Raw genomic sequence first — 18,271 nt, 5'->3', positions numbered from 1 at the left:
ACACCACCAGTGACGGTATTTTGTTAAAAAAAATATAAAAACAAATAGTACAAAAAATACATTAGAAATGTAATCTTTACACAATCTTTCATATTTAAAATACTAACAGCTACAAAATGACATAATAAATATATAAATATGTTGCTTAATATATTTTAACCACTACATTACATTTGTGCTAATAATCAAACATAATTGATGTGTAAAATGTTTTAAAATGTTCAAGCTTCTTCCAATACAGACAATTGAAACCTGGAAGATTGAGAAGAAGACAGGCTCAAGTGTATCACCCATTTGCAGACTTTGCCACCATGAAGAACAGGATATTTCCAAAAATTTCAGATTGAATAGGCAAACTATACTGGATTTAGAGCTGTCATAAAATACCTATCATTACCAAGTGGCAACTTTATAATTTAATCTTGGTACCTACATTGTTTTCTACACATTCTTTATTTCTCTCTTTTATGTTCATTTCTTTCATCTTACCATACGGATTGACTCTCATTTCCTCTAACTCAATTTCCTCCCTTTCTTCCCATCCTTCTATTCTTTATTTCAACCATTGACCCAGTTCTAATTTTTCCTTTGAAACATTTATAGGTAATTTCTATCATTAATATTACTAATGCTATTGAAATTACAGGGATTAATACTTTCCCTAATAAACTACTTCCAAAAGTGGAAAACCAGATACCTATTTTAGGTAGACTTTTAATGAATTTCTCCTATACACCGTCAACCTCCAGTTGGGTCAAGTCTTTATGAATCTTTGTAATATTCTTGATATATCCCTCAATACCTTTACTTTTATCCAGGATATATGTACAGCAGTGCTGCACTTTCAACATGCCACAGACTCCACCTTCTTTTGCCAATAGGAAATCAAGGGCAAGTCTATTTTGCAGAACCATAGATCTGATCGCAACCATTTCAGTATTGAGCATTAAGAACCCTCCATCAGTATCTGTTGATAAACGATCAAATACTGTGGACAATTAATGTATATTATGTGAATTCAATATGACTCCAACTGACGGTATCAGTGCACCAAATATATCGCCTACTATTTCTGAAAAACTTGCTCTTTTCTTTCTGGTTAGTCCTTTACTTATGTCATTAATTTAATTGTTCTTAGCAAAGTGGTATACCTTCAGAAATACAATGGCAATGTAACAAATGCCATACCATTGTGCAGGTACCCTATAAAAGGCAATTTTACCGCACACATAAAAAAATTCCCGGGAACACAGGATCAGTTCCCCACTTTAGTCCCCATCCCCCCATTATTAGGAAGGTTTATTCACATTCGCTAGTACCAATGAAAATACTATTATACTGAGTTTTTAATCTATGTAGACAGAATTTCCCCAATTTTGACAAGTCCAGGGACATTGCAGCATATGTCTCACGTTTATTATAATCCCTTTCTAGAGCAGCCCATGGAGGTATATGGAACTTTTGCTCTACCGCTTTCTTTTGGAAATCCTGCCTTCTTTCTTCTACAAAATTTAGAAAATCTTTTTCTTCATCACGCAAAACACATGTTAAATTATTTCTACGAGCATGTGTTATATCTATGGGATTTGTTGTTCCCATGAAATCTGCATTTTTACCACTAAGTACTGGATTCATATTTCTTCTAATAGTGATTTCGGAAAATACTAAATCCATGTTACTATAATAGTATTGCAACTTACCAGTAACATAAAACAAACTAGTTACAACACTACAAGACACACTATAAGGTAATGGAAGATGGTGATATGCCACATCTTCTTCGACAGAAGTAGGTGGTTTCATGCAAACATAACAATCACTCACATCCATTGCGTTAACATATTGGTAAAGGAGTTTAGTGAATACATTTAATGACGAATCACTACTTGATTTATCATGATAATACATGCTTTTATCCATTTGTTCTTGACCTGTAGTAGTTGTTTTCTTAGTAACCGTTCTTTCACTAGTGTTTGTGGTATTCTGATTATTAGTTACCATGAGGACAGGTATCACAACTGTTAATAATAACCACATCAAAATTTGTATTGTAATACTACATGGACAAAATTTAACATATCGTCATTTTATGTTAGATTTTGGATGCTCAGTCACTTTTACTTCCGCTATTTTAGTATCTAAAACTTATTTCTAAAGATTATTTATCAAATTAATTTTATTTTGTAAAATTGTAAAAGTAAAATCTTCGTGTGATCCCACAGTTCAAAGGCTTTCAGCTTTTGGTCAGTCCTTCTTCCCTTTCAATCTTTTTTTTGGTGATAATTTCTCAATGGATCCACCCTTTGTACAAAAGTCTTTTCTTTAAGGTGGTCTCAAATCCTGTCATGGCTATGGGCTGCGGCTCTAGGGGCACCACCACACGGCGCTGTGTAACTGCCAGTGTGAACAAACCCTGCAGAAAAATGCACTGTGCTTTCTCGGCACGTTACTGGCTGATCTGTCACCGACACTGATACAGAACAAGCTGCTCACCTGGTATGCCATGTGACCAACAAACTTGCCAGTAACTATTGAGGTCACTGAACTCTGTGCCAACAACTGCAATTTAAATGTTGCACAAAGACTGAGACATTGGGCAGCTTACAAAAGACAACTACACTTGACCTGCACATTTTCTCTTTTCTTTCCATGTTTTTGGTTTATTTTATATACTTTTAATGTTGTCTGTTAACTTTGCCTTTTTCTTTCATTGCTCTGTACATATTCTGTAGCCACGCCACCCTCAGGACGTCCAGATTTGCGTGCTGTTTCCTGGGTGGGTCTCGTTATTCTTCCTCGTCTCCAGCGCAGCACAGGTGATTGATGCGGTCGGCTCGATGGCATCGGAACAAGTGACCCGAGGTCTCCAGGCTGTGAGTAGAGTGGAGACACATTGATGCTTGCCTTGATTTGGGGTAAGAGTCCTCTCTTGCAATTCTGTTCAGGATCGCTTGGATATTTCAATGTGAACGCTTTGTGATAATTTTTGAACCTCATTTGCATACTAGATGTTTATTCCGTTACTCGTGAATGCATCAGTATTCTTGAATTAATGCAGTGAGCAATTACGCTTGTGTATAATTTTTGGAACTATTGGAACATTGAAATATTTGGAACTATTGGAACATTGAAATATTTGGAATAGTTGAACATTTGAACTAAGGACTAAGATCCCTAAGAACTGAAGACATTCATGTATAAAGTTGCGTGGCAGGTCCCGCCTTGGTTCATCCTATTATTATAAGCAGAACAAGTATAATTCTGAGACATTAATACAGACACTAGAGAGCAGGGCATGGTAGGTATAGCTCTATTTCTTCCCTACTGGTAATTTGGTGAACATTGTGATAAAAGGGTTAATAGCTAATATCTCTGTGTGCTTTATCGTCGCCTCTCAATCCTCAAGTTCTCCCTGGCCCAGCAGTAGGAAAACACAGGTGAATATGGTTAGATAGATGGTACGCTTTGGTCAGTTATAGTTATTTAAATCTCAATCTGTGTCACGCCTCCTGTGATTTTCTCCCACAGATCTCCTTCCCTGCTGTTCCTTCCCCAACACCCTTTGCCCCACCTGGCCACTCTAATAATCTGTGTCATAACGACAATCAGATTTGGAGCTGCCTGGAGGTGGACCCTTCTAGAATCGTGCAAGCCCTGAGGAAATATCACCCCTTGACAAATCCCTTTCATCAGATCCTTCAACAATGTTATTTCCTGGTTTTCCGTTTAGATAAAGATTTTCAAAATCTTCAAATATAATATAGGTTCACTCTGGAACTTTATATTTTCTATTTGGTACCCTCGTTCTTTTTGACAATCTTAATGATCTTCTTCTTGTTTGTTCTTTCTCAACCTGACCTGATACCTTGTTTACTAAATTGTATGGGATGAGAGGCAATACATAAGCAACAAGCATTTAAGTGCATACAAATTTCTAGAAAACAAGTTACACGTAAGTAAATTCAAAGTGTCTTTATTCTTTGTTTTACTTCATGAGAAATCAACCAGCCATCACGTTTCGCCCAAGCATGGGCTTCTTCAGGGCTGAAAAATTAACATACAGACAAACAATCACTATATGGATGTACAGTCATTTGTTATTACAAGGAAATACCCAATTCAGAAAATTTGTGTGATAGAGGAAAAAATATTTAATACAAGGCAAACGACCAAAGAAGAAGAATTAGAAATAAGGAAATACTGTGAGGAAAAGAAAAAGAACTAGTGTTTGCAACATATGTAAACACTCGAGCAGGTGATCTGTATGATAATAAGATATCCCTAATAAAAGAAAGATAGTTGATGTGAAATAGCCACAATAGTTCAAAAACACCACTAAAACATGAGGTGACCTTTATAGCCCAATCAAAATGTGCAGCATATTCAGGCATAGTTGGAATGACTTGCTTACCAATAAGATATTGTGAGAGAACACAATGGGTAGCAAGTTAAATCAATAGAGACATCCAAGTGGAATCCTGAATACCACATGAAAAAAGGAAAACAGTAAAATTAAATAGTAATCTGAGTAAAGAGCCAAAGCTAGGCAATTGGTAGAATTCCACATACCTAGTGTAAAAACTTTAAAACTCGTGAAGAATAAGTTATTTCATTCATTTCATAAGGCTTTATTCGAACGTAAAATAAGTTCATAAAAGCACAATTAAAAAGACAACATGATTAAAGACAACAGAGGTAGAAAAATCGACAGTGTAACATTGTTTAAAATAGTTAAAAAAGCATACTTTTCCTGACATTAATGGATTTGAGGAGAAAAGTAGCCGTATAAAAACACACATCGGGATGATACAAATTAAAAAGTAAACACATACAGTCGCGTAATGATTTGACCCCAAATTTAACAAACAAGGGTTTTAAATATGCTATCCGATGATATTTATACAGCTGACAAAGCAGAAGAAAGTGCACAGTGCTTTGGGGGGTAGAGTTGTCACATGGACATGGACCAGCTGGGGGTAGGTTCAAAGACGGGAAGGCAACCAGGTTGTGGGCTACTCCCATTCTAAACCTAGTTAATACATACCTGTGTGCCTTCCAGGTAACTTGAGATAAAGAAGGTTGATAACCCACAACTTCATTCATTTCATGGTAATAGGCATAAGATGAAAGCTTAAGGCTAATATGGTGTCGTTTGGTAGAAGCCTGGTGTAGAAAACACCGCTTAAGATCAAATTTGGACAACATATCTGCCCCATGGTGATCCATGGTAATGTTGATGTTATAGATCTCCCAAAATTTATCGATTACATACTTTAACCATGGGATTTTAGTGTAATGGTCCAAAGTAAGACAATCAGAGATAATAGCTCTACACAGAGAGGTCTCTTCTTTGGTCCATATGGAGCGCCATAGGATCAATGGTCTAAGTAAAATCAAATCGGAAAGGTAGTCAATGCCTAATTTGTTATGCACTAAGGCGTTAGAGACAGAGGTTGGTAGGCACAAAAGTTTCTTCAAAAAATCATTTTCCTCTACCTGGAGAGATCCTGCCGGGGCGTAGCCCCATATACCAGCTCCGTATAAGGCAATTGAAACACACCGTGATTGGAATATTTTCAGCATGTCATTTACCCGCCTATCTCCCAATTTGGTAGCCATGGTAAAGATTCCATACACGCTCCTGGCCATTTTAGACCGTACATTCTTATGCTCGTTTACCCAAGAATTATTGTTTGAGAAAGTAACCCCCAAATACGAAAAGTCATCCACAGCCTGGACCTTTTGGCCCTCTATATAAAAAGAGGGCTGTTTCTTTCCTAGCCTGCGACCATATTCCATTACATAAGTTTTAGATTTGTTTGAAACTAACTTTCTGCTTTTGATAAATTGCATAAAACCATCCAGCAGCTGTTGGAGACCGTATGGTGTACGTGAGATTAAAACCGCGTCATCCGCGTAGAGTAGCACAGGGACATATTCATTGTTAATTTTGGGAGCATCCACTGACAAAGATTTCAGAAAGGAATCAATCTCATTAATAAAAAGTATAAAAAGCAGTGGGGCTAGCACACATCCCTGGCGTATTCCACGCCCGATCTTAAACATGGGAGTGTTCATTCGCCTTGTGATCCATAACGGACACATGCTCTCAGTTTGGTATATAGGCGTGCTAAAAAGAAGACAATACCATCCGGGGCCCCCATTTCTAACAACTTTGCCCAAAGAATGCCGTGATCCACCAGATCAAAGGCACTACTTAGATCTGCAAAGCAGAGGTAAATCGTGCCAGTCTTGGCCAAAGTATATTTGCTAATGAGCAGCTCTAAATTTAAGCACTGCTCAATCGTGCCACGACCTTTCCTAAAACCAAACTGACTCTCAGCTAAAATACCGTTTTCCTCCACCCATTCCTCCAATCTCACTAAGAGCACTCGGCTCATAACTTTTACAGAGGAATCCAGCAGGGAAATTGGTTGGTAATTCTTAGCTTCCCCACGATTACCTTTCTTAAAAATTGGAACTAAAATGGATTCTTCCCAGGTCGGGGGCATTTCATTACTAACAGCTGAATTAAAAATATTGGTAAGCAAAGGCCCCCATATTTCTGGGACCAACTTGTATACATCAATTGGTACCCCATCTGGGCCTTGAGCTTTACCCCCTTTGCTGTCCCGTATGCTGTCTAAAACTTCTTGTACCGTAAAATTTAATAAAAGATGCGGCCATCTATTCTCTACAACATGAGAAGCACCATCTGACTGGAAAATTTTAGAGAAATGCGAGACCCATTCTGCCTGCATAACGTTCGAGGTTAGTTCCGGAATTTTGTCATCTTTAAGGAATGGAGAATTGACAGTTTTCCAGAACAGGGAACAATTATTCAGTTCAGCTGCCTTAGTCAGGTTGTCCCATGCCTCCTGCTGGAGTTCTAATTTCCTGCGTTTGAGGGTTTCTTTATATCTGGATCTTAAGTCTACGACCAGACCCCTATCTCTAGGTTTGGTTGATAGGGCAGATTTCAACTCCCTCAGGGCCAGGGTGCAAGTTGAGTTGAACCAACCCCGCGGTCGATCCTCCTTGTGCTTAGATGTACTTGTAAGTTTGGAGTTGATGGCCGCGTTAATATTAATAAAATGCTCTATAGAGCCAAGGGAACCTGAGTTATCTTCTAGGATCGCGATAATATCTGCTAGGCAACTGTGGATGATAAAATCAGACGTAATGTCGGCCTTATCCCCCTTCCATCTAAGTCTTGTACCATTGGGGCGTTCGGCCTCAATACTAGTGATAGTACGGCCCAGAGTACTGGCATCATCCTTATCCCATAACATAACCTTTACTACCAGGCATTTATGGTCACTAAGTTGGATGTCTATTACTTTAGGGGCCGTGATCCAAGCCTCAAGGCCCGGGGAAATACAGATAAAATCTATTATTGAATTCATTCCCCGACCTGTAAAGGTAGGACAAATCTCCCCCTTTGAATTTTTCTCATTGGCCATAATACACATATTATATGTAGCAAGAAGGTTATTTAGGGCGTCTCCGTAATGATTATGTTGAAAATGAAGAATCCCATCCTCAAGATCGTCCACCAACCCGCAGACATTAACCTCTGAGAAAGGACAGGTAGTAATATTAAAATCCCTGGCCCAAAACAAATCAAAGGCTTCATTAGATTCCTTAAAGAAGTCTACCAGTGCCCTTAAAAGATCTTTGACCGGCTGATCCCTAGAATCATTAAAAATATTATTGTAAAAATTGATTAAAAGAATGTTCCTACCTCGGCTTATGTGCAGCCATAAAAGCTGGGAGTGAGCCCCAACCTGAACATATTTAATAACCGACAAAGGGGCTTTAACTGAGATCAGGACAAGTAGACGCCCCTTGGCTCTTCCAGATACTGAAGCGGTAGCGGGTAACTGATATGAATTAAAACCACAATTGCCTTTAAAGTCGGTGCACCAAGTTTCCTGTAGACAGATGACATCAAAAAGATCTAAGAATTCCGTCCACCCCAGACTATCTGATTTTGATCTAATTCCCGCGATATTCCAACTTACAATATAACATCCGGAGGATCCATGGATACCTGATCCCAAGTTAATACGATTACTGCCCTGTTGGGGAGCAACGATGATAGGGGTCTCCTTGTATAACTCAGGGTGACCTACTAGATCTCCCTCTTTACCCTTAGTCATACAAACTATAGTTGACCCAGGAATTGCCTCCTCCACCCCAGGCAAACATACAGTTAAGCCTGTATCCAATAGGACTTGAATCCCCTGGGTTACCGGTGGTACCAGACCCGCCTCTAATTCAGAATCCAAACAGACTTCAGTGACGTCCATCTTATCCATTAATATGGGCTCTATTAATCCTAAAGCAACACTGTCCTCCTGTCAATCATTTTGGTCCAACCCACTCAAGCATTGAAAACGGTTATCAGTATCTATCTGAAAACTGTTTACCAAGCTAGACACCCCTTCCCTCCTTGTTTTCCCTCCCCCTCGGTGCGTTGAAAAGTGCTCTATATGCTGACTATAGAAAAAACCAAGAGGGCGGAGTGTAATCCCCTGGTCAATACTAGGGCGGGACGTAGCTCTAATTAAAGCTGTCGTGGCAAGGTGGGGAGAACTAAAATTTATAATAACACAATCCCCAGGAATGTTTTTAGGGGACATTCCAATCCAGTTAGTTCTAGTAGTAGCCAAAATCTGATCCGCAATAGCCACTGGAAAACCACATTCGCGGTTAAGCCATGCCACAGTTTTGTTTTTAAGGGAATCATATGATTCCACAGAGTGGTAGGGCCTGTCCTCTCTGATGGGTGGTACATTAGTCAGGACAGCCACATATGGTGCGCAATCAGGGGGCAGATTTGGTTGCGAAAGGCTTCGATTATTGAGAATCCCCCTTCCAGATGTCCTTGTCATACTTCCCGGGGCATGTGTAACTACGTTTGGGGTGATACCAATAGGACAAGCAGGTATAGCTGGGATAACACTAAGTTCACTCCCAGAAACAGATCGTGTTACATTACCGACAGAACCTTGTCGTTCTGTAGCAGGAATAATCCTACTCTTTGACTGTGTGGGAGTATTAGTGCCCGCGCATAGCTGGCCACTACTGGATTGCTTATTAGGGGGTTGCATGCTTTTACCGGTCAAGCCTACAGTCCCGTTTGCCACATTGGGCAATTGAGGGCTATTGTTAGAGTTTAAACCGGATTGCACCATTTCGCCTAATCTGCTCACTTCCCTAGATATAGCCTCAAGTTTATCTAAAAGAGGTATGATAATATTATTTAACTTACTGTCAATCATACCAATTAGCAACTCGAGCTGGTCAGGAGCTAATGTCATATGGGTAGAATGAACCTCATTATTAGAACAGATATGCTCAGAGGGGCCTGTATTAGAAACAGAAACAATGTTCTTTTTTCTTTTGCGGTCCCCTTTTTTAGAAAAAACCGGTCTGTTAAGATGTGACCCTGATCTTAACACCCTATGTATATTAGGAACCACGGGGGTCACAACAACAATATCGTTGGAAGACCTAAGAGTATCAGATACCCCAGCGACATCAGTGTCTAGCGGAGAAACCTGAGTTGACTCAATAACACATGTACCCTCCTTCACGGGAGAGACTATAGGGGCCGAGACTTGGATATCATCAAAAGGGTGGATCTCAGCAGGAACTAATTGACTCGTTATCTCCGGTCTATCGTTACTGGCTAGACCCAGAGATAATCTGCGTTCCTTGTTGATCTTGTCTACAACCAGTGGCGGCTGGTGCATAGGGGCGAATGGGGCGTTGCCCTACCAGCCTCTGCAGCAGCCTCAAAAGAAGTGCTCTCTGTCTGCCCCATGTGTCTATCACAACAATAGACAATATAGTCCCAAACTACAACAATACAAATTAAATTCAATTGTCTGACTGACTTTTTTTTTCCATGGCACGGACGACGAGGTCACAGCAGGTCAGAGACCTCCTGCTTGCATGTGCGGGCCGGGGCGAGGAATATTGCTCGCCCTGGAAGCACATGTGAAAAGAGTGATGTCAACATGAAGGGAGTGGCCAAAGAAAGCGGAAAATGCCTGGTTTCAAATGGGGCGCCTGTGCTGCGCCCCAGGCGTCTTCAGCATAGCGCCACTGAAATCAATGGCAAGGGGCAGGGCAGTGGGTGGCCTCACCGGAGCACGCCCCTTTCCTTCGCGCCAGTCCCAGGCCTCCTGATTGGACAATGGATGGGAGGCGGGAGCTTGTGCATTGCTCGGGACGGATACCGGCACCGGCGGCCACAGTCACAGCCCCGCACTGCACCACACTCTCCCTCCAGCCTCTCACACGCCACAGACTGGGATCGGATCATTCGGATGTGTTTCTGATCGATCGATGTTGTCACTTGGTAAGTGGAATTGCCTGTTACCACAGCAAGTAGTACACTATATAATGGCGTCACGAGTACATTCCTAAAATATTTGAATTTCGTACTTCTATGGTCTTTGTCAATGTTTTTTGATGCAATAATACATATTGCGATTGAAACAATGCGTGGAGCATTACGTCACTACTAGTACCGAGCAGGCGCCAGAGAGGGGAGGCCCATCGTAGGCCCGAGGCACCCGGCGAAGCCACTCTCAGACCCAGGAAGAAGCAGCACGCTAATATCAGCACGTGGAATCATCCCCCCCCCCCACCCACCCGCGACTGGTGGTGCAGTTGTAAAACTGTAGGGGTGCAGCCGGATGACGGAAGAAAACTGCACGTGCACGAAGCACTTAGAGACCATCAGAGGCAGGTTCCATTTATAATGTGCTGAACTGTAAACATTAGCAGCAGGTCTATGTCTCTCATCCTTTTCACAGACGGCAGGCATCAGTGAGCAGCGCATGTGTTGTGCACTTACAGAAATTACTTGTGAGTAGAGGGTGCACTTCACACTGGTGAACGCTCTTTACACAAGACCGTCCTGCACCATGTCTGCTTTAGAAAAAGATGTAATACAGGGCGTGAGGGTGCCATGCACGTGATGCCTAAACTTATAGCAAACACTGTGTTTACATTTACACCTTCATCGTCGAGCGGGTGCACTTTCAATTGTCCTTGTAAATACTCGTGACGTGCAGGCTTCTTGGCTCTTCCCAACACCAGAGATTATTTTCACTGCAGCCAATGGATTAAAAGTTGGTATTTGGGTTTTGTTGGAAAGGGTACGGCGGGGGAGGCTAGAGCGGAGGGGGAAGGGGAAGGGCGGTTCCGTGGCAGAGAGCTTGAAGTCTTTTTAAAATGCTGGAGTTTTTCTGTTTCCTTGGATTGCTGGTCCCGTTTTTGCTTTAAAACGCAAAACTTGCACTTCTTATCCTTTCATGTCTGGCACTTTGAGATGTCACAACGACAATCAGTATGTGTGCAAGCATCGTGGCACCATTCTTATAAGGTAGGTAGTATTCTTGTAAGAGGCTTGGCTACCACCTTATACAGTTCTCTCCCCCCCAGGTTTGTGCTCCACTACTAGCCATTTGGCTTTCACGACGCGCAGGAAGACTTCCCTTTTCTCTTTTCTCGTTCTTTTCTTATCAGAACAGCGATTTTACCTCTGATGAATCCATCAACCAATTCCACGTTATTTATTTCTTAGTTGTCGATTATCACCTCGGCGCAGATAGTTCTTTGTAGTCTAATCCGTCTCTCGCAGCGCGTGTTATCCCCAGGTACGTTTCCACGCACGCACCTACCGCCCTCAGTGTCCCCTTTATCCGTAAATGTGTCTGCATTAAAAGCGGCAATGACTTGAAGCTGTGGCTTTTCTGCCGAGGCTCTTAGCGTCTCTGCACATAAACAGGCTTTCTTGAGAGAGTGATGCCTCCTGCCTGCGTTCAAAGGTCTGGGGTGCTCACAAAGTCATCAGAAACGCATACATTTTGGGATACTTTTCAGTCGATTTAATTGAGAAGCAACCTTCTTCATCCCCGCCCACTTTACCACCTTCAGGCTTCATTACTGTCTCTATTTCCAGGTGACAAGGGAGATTCTGCTACAGAAGATAAAAATAAAGTCTCTCAGCGCAAATCTTACAGGACAAGTGTCACCCTTGTGACTGTAAAGGTGGGCCCCAAGGATGCGTACTGAAAAGCATATCTGTGCATCCTACCAAATTATTGCACTCCGGGGCTTACATGAAGATAATTATGTTTTGACTCTAGTTTATCCAGCATTAAGCAGCCTGTGGGGAAAATAAGTAAAGTTATCTTAGCATGGTAATGTCAGATGCACATTTTGGTATTCACATCAGCCATGAGCAGCGCAAGTCAGGCTTGCTTGCTACGCTCGCTCGCCATAGTGCGCTCAGCCACAAATTGTGCGCCCTACCACTTTCAAATGTCACCAGCCGCCACTGTCTACAACTTTGACCAAGTAATTGTCAAGTGTAGATACAGTAAGGCGAGGGGTCCCACTTGACTTGGACATGTTGCCTGAGAATACAATAGATAAAATATATGGCAAACAAAAACAACCAATTGAAATTAAAATAGCACTTACTATGAAATGATTTCGATTATTTAAACATTACACATGACACATACGCTAAAAACAAAAGTAGACCACAGCACAACCCTTATTTAAAACACAAATTAGTAAGGATTGTGTATCGAAACAAGTCTGTGATTAACCAGTATTCCTGGGACGAAAGGGTACGAAGTGCACAGCGTTGTGCAACGAACTTATATCCACAACTTGCAACAGCAACACTAATAGTCCCAACAAATGTAAATGTCACAGTACCTTGCGAAAGTGGTCTTATCGAGAAAATATTAAGGGGGTGGCCCGGCCTGGCCTCCTCTGGCCCCTGACGGCCACAGACGGACCCGCCCTTGTCCCGGGCTTAACCCGGCGCCACCCGCGCGCGATCCCGCGACGCAGGGAATGTACTCTATATTTAAACGCCTCCTGGCGCGAAATGGGTGTTGCGTTGACGGCTTCCTGCCGCAAGGGATCATGGGGCTTGTAGTCCCTCCCTCACTGCGGCCGCGCTGGTGGAAAGGAATGCGGCGGCGGGGAAAGACCTTCGCCAACACAGGTATGCAGAGCAGCAATGCAAACACTGGCCAGATAGGGACCCAGAATAGTAAGTCAGCAGAGCGCCCGCTCGGCCGGGAATGTCCTCTATATTTAAACGCCTCCTCGCGCGAAATGGGTGTTGCGTTGACGGCTTCCTGTCGCAAGGGATCGTGGGGCTTGTAGTCCCTCCCTCGCTGCGGCCGCGCTGGTGGAAAGGAATGCGGCGGCGGAGAAAGACCTTCGCCAACACAGGTATGCAGAGCAGCAACGCAAACACTGGCCAGATAGGGACCCAAAATAGTAAGTCAGCAGAGCGCCGCTCGGCCGGGAATGTCCTCTATATTTAAACGCCTCCTGGCGCGAAATGGGTGTTGCATTGACGGCTTCCTGCCGCAAGGGATCGTGGGGCTTGTAGTCCCTCCCTCACTGCGGCCGCGCTGGTGGAAAGGATGCGGCGGCGGGGAAAGACCTTCGCCAACACAGGTATGCAGAGCAGCAATGCAAGCACTGGCCAGATAGGGACCCAGAATAGTAAGTCAGCAGAGCGCCCGCTCGGCCGGGAATGTCCTCTATATTTAAACGCCTCCTGGCCCGAAATGGGTGTTGCGTTGAAGAATAAGTCTTTTGCAGAGTTTCATCCTATAGGGAACAGGAAGCCAGGAAAAAAGAGCGATACTGCTCCAAAATTTTAAGTCCATAACGAATTACGTTATGCTAGCCGAGTAATGGCCACTAACAAAGCAGTGATCGCTTAGAACCTATAAAAATAATAGAAAACAGGAAACTGTTTAAATGTTTAGTAATAACAATGGTCAAGTATATCCAAGATATTCACTAAAGGCAGCAGGGGTTTTTATTACTAACTACAAAAATTAAATTAGAACCAAAACGAAAAGCATGATGGCATACGGAAGAGCTCAAAAACATATCCAAATAAGGACCAGAAAGGCAACAAAACAAAATGGATCACTCCATTTGCAAATATAAAAGATCCATCATCGAGCACAAACGAAAAATGGAAACGACACGAGAGGGCAAGAACAAACGAGACGACAATCCCACAGACCCTACATAAAAAAACAGTGTTAAATGTGAGAGAAAAAGAAAGACTAAATAATGCTACCTATTCAAAGATATTCAAAAAAAATTATCAACTCGCCATTACCTAGCAAATGTATGTCAGAGGCAAATTGTATACCTACAGCAATGTCCAAAAAAAGCAAACAAACAGTCTGCCAACATATGCCCGTCATACTAACGTATGCCTATAAAGCGTAATGCGTTAACGGATACCAAATCAAAAAAATACACCAACAGAGCATCGAAGCTTACTTACAGTATGGTTTCAGCCACGTGTTAGAGTCCAGATCCTTTCCGTGTTAACGGCATCCCTATGCCCACAGGATATTGGCGAGAGAAAAGATGTTTGCAAAGTCTGTTTAAATACGACCACCAATAATTAGTGGAAGTTTGTGGTAGGACCACGCTAACAGGGTATGACGCGGAAGTACTTCCGGAAGTCCCTCCCGATGAAGGATATGTGAGCGTAATGCAAAAAGCTAGACCGCAAAGAGAGATAGGAACCAATCCTCACTTCCGTTTTTATACTAAAACATGTGAGACATGGATAATGCGGCAATTAAAACCATGCTTCCCTATTAGATTAGTTTATATGTAAAAATACCGAGCCCAGCAATTAAAGTGCATTAATAGGCCCAAAAAATATGAAAAATAAAACTAGAGCACGTGTTTAGATATGATGGAGTCACGTGTTCAATTTACGTAAAAAACCACATCGAAATGTGGTTGACCTGGAATATGTCAAAAACAGTGCATTCATGGAAAAAAGAAAAAGAAAAAGAAAATGAAAAGAAAAAGTGGCTATTACAGCCAACATATTTATATGATAATAGACAACTCGGTCTGCTTAAAATAAGAAAGCTAGATGTCCAAGACACTGCTTCTATACGCGAAGCTCAATTCTGTGCTCCAAACAGACAAGTATACTAGTCCCAAAATCTCGGGCCAGTTATAGCAAACAAGAAATAGAAAATAGGTCACAGCAGAAAGATTTTTTTCTAAATAAGCGCTATGCAGGTATCAGTAAAAGAGTAAGACTGTTTAAGTGTACATCTATAGAAATTCAGACAGCATGTGTTGTGGTGAGAAAAGAAATATTACAAAAGTAGCAAAGAATAACAGTGGGTGTTGTAGCATAGTGCCTGCATCGGGGACAATTTTGCCATAAACTTTGCCAAATTAGGACTAACAGCACAAATATTAGTAGTACATAGTGGCGATTAGGTTACAGCGCCACAATTCAGCAGTCTAAATACACATGATTCAGGGAGAGCCATACATTGAACAGCAAAACAATCACATTATGGCAAAGAAAATCTGGTACAGAAGACTAATTAATCGTAAATAGGGTCCCAGAGAATTTTTCATCATAGTCCCATAGACATGAACAGACGTGCAATCTTTGCTAATTATATGCAAAATATTGGTAATGATCAATGCAACGGAAAGCAGAACAATATGCAAGATATAAGGAGAGGCTAAAATCCATTCTGTTTAACAAGGGTTGCAGAGAGATTCAACAATATAACCAGGTATATACTAATAAAGGAGAAACATGTAAGGTGGATGAAAAACACATACTAGCAGCCTGATATTGAAAAATAGTTAAGATCAAGGAAAGTAATTGGTCTATTCTACAACAAATAATGCAGCTCCTTGTCCATATTGAAGCCTAACGAGGTGGAACGTAGGGTAAATATTCACTTTGCTTCTAATTGTCTCAACAATAAACACTTATCGCCACCTCGTGTATTGCTGGTAACAATGTCAATGCCATGGAATCTAAAGCTAGCTCGATTCACACCCACTTTGCACTTGTGTGATACCAGTGCATATGAGGTGTCTCCTTTAATGGCAGCCCTACGATGTTCCTGAATATGTGTTTTGAGCTGTCTGGTTGTACTACCTATGTACATTTTATCACACCCACAGATAATAATGTAGACAACGTAGGTGGTAAGACAGTTGATAAAGTGTTGGATCTTGTATGTGACATCCGTATTGTAAGTAAACGTTGTCATTTTGTTACACCCTAGATGATAAATGTTGCAAGTACTACAAGTGAAGAACCCTTTAGGTTTGGTTAACCATGACCCCTGTTTTGTGGTGTGTTGCAAAGTGTAACTTGGACAGAGCACATCCCTGATGGTCTTAAATCTCCTAAAGGTCATTGCCGGCCTCTCAGTAATCATACTACCGATGCCCGGTACCCCTTTCAAGAGGGCCCAATGTTTTACCAGGGACTTAAATACTTCATGATTTAGTGTTGAATAGGTAGTAATATAGGAGAGTCTCTGGGCCTCCAGATTAGGTTATTTAATCTTGGGATTCAGGATGTCTTCTCTCCTCATCTGACTGGCTTTAAAGCCCGCTGTCTCCAGAAGACGTGAGTCATAGCCTCTTTTTTTCAGCCTCTCTATCCAACCTGGATTGTACGACAAAGTTTGCTTCTTCACTACAATTTCTGCGAATACGAATGCTATTAACAGCTGTTTCCTTTCTATGTAACGTGCTATGTATATGGTTACCCTGAACATAGAGTACCAGGTCCAGAAAGATGATATTTTAGTTTGGGACATCAACATTAAGAGTGTTATCATTAAGAAAATATGATAATCCTTCAGTTCAGTGCCCGTACCAGTCCAAATGATGATAATGTCATCAATGTAGCGGCCCCAGAATTGAATATGTTTGGTCCATTCTGAGGCCGCTCTGGACCACACATGGGTACGCCCCACCCACCCCATAAAGAGATTTGCATACGACGGAGCGAATTGTGAACGCATGGCGGCCCCTTGCTCTTCCTTGTACCATGTCGTGCACCCTGTGGCATATATTTGCTACTACTCTGAAGACCACTGTCACAAGTGTAGTCTTGTGCAATATGCATGCTGCCTAACACTTGTTCGAATGTTGATTCATTATCAGCATCTAATGAGAGTAGTGTAGCTACATTTCTAACATGTGATACTGTAACATCCGTTGAAGAAGTAGAAACCATAGGTCTCGGGCGTTCATAATTGTTCAACGCAAAGTGACATTTCAGTTTTGCACATCTTACAAATTTATATAAATCAACATGTAAATCAGTGAACAAACCCCCATACACCGGACAAAATCCAAGACCTTTATTGTGAACACTAATTTCATGTACATTCAGTTGGTAATTAGACACGTTTACAACCAGGTTATCAACACTAGATGCTGCAACAGAATTTCTGACAATTGGATGGTTACTCACATTGGGTAAATTGGCTCCTACTTTGTCCTCACCAGAAAAAGCTGACACATTGGAAGTATTGATACACAAATGTAAATCTAGCGTTTGTTCAATTGACTTTTCTGATAACATGTCAAGACACAGTCTTTTGGCACGATTTTTTCTCCTCCCCCTCCCCTGGTTGAATTTATTTACATGTAAGTTGTTTTCTAGAAATTTTTATGCATTTAAATGCTTGTTGCTTATGTATTGCCTCTCATCCCATACAATTTAGTCTTATTATTATTGTGATCTATGAGCAGCAGATCACTTGAGGTGGGCAACACAGTTTACTTTGGTAACTTTTCTGGTGGTGCAGTTATCTTTGTCCCTGCTGCTTCAGATACCTTGTTTACTTGCTCTAGTTCTTTACCTGTTTTTCTTCTTAGAAAGTACCTCAGTCTTTTCACTCTGCTCGGCCAGTGATCTCCCTTTCTAACTCTTTTTGTCTGTACCGCCTTTTCACCTTCTCCACCTATTGCAAGTGTCCTTTTATTTTCTCTTTCTTTTGGTTGGACATGTTCTGAATTTTCTGCTTTGTTTTCTTCTGTTGTTTGTATTTGCCCTTAACCTTTCTGGTTTCTCTTTTTCTTCTTCTGACTGTGCTTGATCTGGGTTTTCATTTGAACATTCTTCTATTCTTTGTTCACTGTGTTCTGGTCTTTCAAGCTCTAACTCTTTTTCAGTCTCTACAGCAGTCTCTTCCGTCCCAGTAACTGATGCCCACCCTACTTGACTTGTACTTGGTTGTTCTTCGTCAATGGGTTCTTCAGAGTAAGCCTCTCTGATTTCTTCAACTTCACAACTCTCAGCTTCTGGTTATTTTCTTAGTTCTACCAGTTGCTGCTCTTGTCGTTCAGGTGGACTTGGGACTCTTTGGGTATGACTGGCATTGATCCAATTCGT

The 18,271-nt window shown here is 41.6% G+C and overlaps 1 long non-coding RNA gene across 1 annotated transcript; it reads right to left on the bottom strand.

Moving 5' to 3' along the window:
* Nucleotides 1-3,104: 3,104 nt before the first annotated feature.
* Nucleotides 3,105-14,535, bottom strand: LOC146832757 (uncharacterized). The gene is made up of 3 exons (XR_014961335.1): nt 14,363-14,535; nt 4,412-4,478; nt 3,105-4,044 (listed from the first exon to the last, which is right to left on the bottom strand). It is a non-coding gene; the product is annotated as an uncharacterized LOC146832757 (long non-coding RNA).
* Between the last annotated feature and the right edge of the window lie 3,736 nt (nt 14,536-18,271).

This window comes from Triturus cristatus, chromosome 5_1, assembly GCF_964204655.1.
Source record: "Triturus cristatus chromosome 5_1, aTriCri1.1, whole genome shotgun sequence".
Lineage (NCBI taxonomy): Eukaryota > Metazoa > Chordata > Amphibia > Caudata > Salamandridae > Triturus > Triturus cristatus.
The sequence above is the reverse complement of the archived record's forward strand: the minus strand, read 5'-3'. Positions and strand labels throughout refer to the sequence as shown.